The following is a 4,515-nucleotide window of genomic DNA, read 5'->3' on the forward strand; positions in this document are numbered from 1 at the left end:
ATATTGTATATATACTCATTTTATGCAAAGAAGACATTGTTTAACGATTAATTAACATACTTTATCGCATTCTTGGTTAATGGTTTTAAAAACAAAAAGAGATTCAATGTTCTATGAAGCACTTTTTGAATAATGGTGCCCCTTTCTGAAACGAGTCCGTATACGTACGCGTACGTATGCCGTTTATTGTAGTTGTCCCTATTAGAAGCAAAATCACAAGTAAGTGGTAAACGTTCATTAATTATATAATAACACAGTTAAAGTCTTAAAGTTTGCTGAATAGTCGATAAAATATAAAGGTTGACGACAGTACACATAAATAGAACTAGAACTTTGGTCTACATACAAACCGAAACAATCCTATGCTATCATTCGTGGAAATGCCTTCGTAAGCAGAAAACAGGATGTCGATATTTTCTGTAAACGAAAACTAGGCCACGGAAATTCCTTCCAAGTATAAACGTAAAAATGAAAGTGAAACCATACTAGGCAAGGTATGTTGTTTCATGTTAAAGTCTCAAAATCAAGTATTCTAATACGATTGTGTATTCAATAGGATCTCCAACGACGCGTATTTTATACATATCTGGACTTAATACACAAGGTTTAAGGTTTATGTATGCTGAAAATATAAAATTATGTACTTCTGTCAATTACTACCCAGGTGCGTAGTTGAACACGATCAATTAATTGTTATTATAATAATTGCGAACCACGGATCGACATACCATAATGTATTGGACTGCTTGTAAATCTAATCAAATTATCGAGATGCCATCCATACTTGGCACAAGGCTCGGTATGGACATATCGTATTAAATCAAAATAGTATTCTGTAATGTAACTTACAGATGGATTTGTAATATGATACCTTTATTTTCTATCTGACTAAGTACACCAGAACAAACACACGAGTTTCCAACGTCACTAAGATTCTGGATTACAAATATACTTTTTATTTGTACATGAAATCAAAAATGTTCCTCTTTTGTCACAGCATTTTCTCTCCAATTTTACGTTTAAAAACTGTACTTTTTGCACATAAAACAATGAATAATAAGTTAAAATTTTCTTACGTTTGCTGCATGAGATACATATTTTGAATAACATATTTTAAATGTAAACGTCACCAAGCGAAGTGGCCCAAGTTTCGCTCCTATTTACATACGAGTGCACATGTATAGAATGTTATGACTCTATATATAAAATAAAGCAGTGTCCTACACATATATAAACCGAAACCTCCCTACTGTCATTCGTAGAACAGTCTTGGCAAGCAAAAATTAGGACTCAGATATTTCCTGTTAATGAACACTAGGTAATCGAAATTCCACAAAAGTACAACGAAAGTGAAAACAATATTAAGTAGGGATTTTATTCTCAGTCTTAAATCAAGTATTTGAAAACGTTTGTGCTCCCTAATGACTAAATCGGCATATCCGGCACTCATGTTTATTCAGCTTATAATATAATATGATATTTTGCCAATCTATAAATCACTTTTCTGGTGTCTACTTGAACAAAAGTATCTACCAATATTACGTACAAATTGCATTATCATAGCTATTGGGTTCTATTGTGAGGACATCAATGTGGGCAAAATAATAAAATAGAAAATATTTCGGGAGATTTCGTTAATCTCGCTTTGACTACATAACTTTTACAAGCAAGACGTATGATTAGAAATGACGCATACAAACAATTGATCAGTGTTCATCAGCACTAGGTTGATGGTTGTTTTGAGACCTGCACACTGTTACTAGACTTAAACATAAATACATGATATATATATATATATATATATACATAAAAAAACACAACTATAAAACAGTTTTTTGAAGCAAAATCACAAGTAAGTGGTAAACGTTCATTAATTATATAATAACACAGTTAAAGTCTTAAAGTTTGTTGAATAGTCGATAAAATATAAAGGTTGACGACAGTACACATAAATAGAACTAGAACTTTGGTCTACATACAATTTACAAACAATTACATCACATCACATGGACATTGTTCTTTTATATATATATATATATATATATATATATATATTCATAAAAAATAGATCAAGATCCTCCAGAAAACAATTTAATTGAAACATAATGGCAATGTCCATCTAGTGCAACACTCGAAACCTATCTATTGTCTGATCATGTTTTTGATAGAGAAATGTGATTCTTAAGATATTGAATGCAATGTTCAATCCATACACAACAATGATTATCGGACCCAGAACATGCAGATTGGATTTTATAATTATCATTGTACATTATAAAATGGCAAATATTGATCAATATATTACCCTGCATTTGAAAGAAAAATACTAATATAACTAAAAATAAATTCATCTATAATTTACAAAACAATGATACAGTTTGTACATAACAAATATTTCATTGTTGTACATGTGGTCATTGTTGCCGCTTTGCAGCAAAATGAATACGTTTCCAATGGACTGCCAATTCACTGATGATTTCTGCTCAGATACAAATCTATTTCTAGTATATATATATATAATGAAATAAAAAGAAATACACATTATATCTTTTGATCCGAACAGATAGATACGAAGCTATGTTTTCGATGGAGAAAAGCACCTCACAGGGAATATTTTATCATTAATAGTGATTATTGTCCAACTTAATATAAATGATATCAATCTAAAATATTAACAGAATAAGTTCAATAGTTAGACATCCGAACATATAAAGCTTTTAATGTTTGATTTTCTATCGATCAAGGTTTATGTACAACTGTAAATACTAATATTGGATATATATATCAAAAAACACAGTTTTGGCCTAATCAGTAAAAAATCCCCATCACTGGTCAAGCTACAATAGCATCCATATAAACAACATGACCAGTTTTGACCTGATCAGTAAAAAGTCCCAATCACTGGTCAATCTACAAAAGCATCCATATCAACAAAAACATGACCAGTTTTGGCCTGATCAGTAAAAAGTCCCCATCACTGGTCAAGCTACAATAGCATCCATATCAACAAAAACATGACCATTTTTGGCCTGATCAGTAAAAAGCCTCATCACTGGTCAAGCTACAAAAGCATCCGTATCAACAAAAAACATGACCAGTTTTGGCCTGATCAGTAAAAAGTCTCATCACTGGTCAAGCTACAATAGCATCTATATAAACAACATGACCAGTTTTGACCTGATCAGTAAAAAGTCCCAATCACTGGTCAATCTGCAAAAGCATCCATATCAACAAAAAACATGACCAGTTTTGGCCTGATCAGTAAAAAGTCCCCATCACTGGTCAAGCTACAACAAACACAGTTTTGGCCTAATCAGTAAAAAGTCCCCATCACTGGTCAAGCTACAATAGCATCCATATAAACAACATGGCCAGTTTTGACCTGATCAGTAAAAAGTCCCAATCACTGGTCAATCTACAAAAGCATCCATATCAACAAAAAACATGACCAGTTTTGGCCTGATCAGTAAAAAGTCCGCATCACTGGTCAAGCTACAATAGCATCCATATCAACAAAAAACATGACCAGTTTTGGCCTAATCAGCAAAAAGTCCCCATCACTGGTCAAGCTACAATAGCATCCATATCAACAAAAACATGACCAGTTTTGGCCTGATCAGTAAAAAGTCCCCATCACTAGTCAAGCTACAATAGCATCCATATCAACAAAAACATGACCAGTTTTGGCCTGATTAGTAAAAAGTCCCCATCACTAGTCAAGCTACAATAGCATCCATATCAACAAAAAACATAACCAGTTTTGGCCTGATCAGTAAAAAGTCCCCATCACTTGTCAAGCTACAATAGCATCCATATCAACAAAAAACATGACCAGTTTTGGCCTGATCAGTAAAAAGTCCCCATCACTAGTCAAGCTACAATAGCATCCATATCAACAAAAAACATGACCAGTTTTGGCCTGATCAGTAAAAAGTCCCGATCACTGGTCAAGCTACAATAGCATCCATATAAACAAAAAAAACGTGACCAGTGTTGGCCTGATCAGTAAAAAGTCCCCATCACTGGTCAAGCTACAATAGCATCCATATAAACAAAAACCATGACCAGTTTTGGCCTGATCAGTAAAAAGTCCCCATCACTATTCACGCTACAATAATGCTCTCCGACTAAGTTACAAGGCTTCCTACGAATCTATCCTATTCCTATTAAAATAAGGCATACTGCAATGTACATGAAGCTTGTAGATGTATTTAATATGACACATTTATACACATTATACCAAATCTGGTTTCATTCTTTGATACATAAGAACAAACAGGTTTGACAACGCCACCAACATCCTTGAATATGATATACATACATGTTATCTATACTCATCAAGAATTGTACAATACATGGTATAACTAACGTAATAGAAATCGTCCCATTTTGACACGTTTACCGTGCTAATGATGTATGTTTGGCCACCCAAGATGTTTGCCATGGATTCACTTTCAAATCAGGATTATCACGGAGGATTACGTTTTAACAACTAGTACAATTGGTGGTGGATAG

This window comes from Argopecten irradians, chromosome 1 (genome assembly GCF_041381155.1).
Source record: "Argopecten irradians isolate NY chromosome 1, Ai_NY, whole genome shotgun sequence".
Taxonomy (NCBI): domain Eukaryota; kingdom Metazoa; phylum Mollusca; class Bivalvia; order Pectinida; family Pectinidae; genus Argopecten; species Argopecten irradians.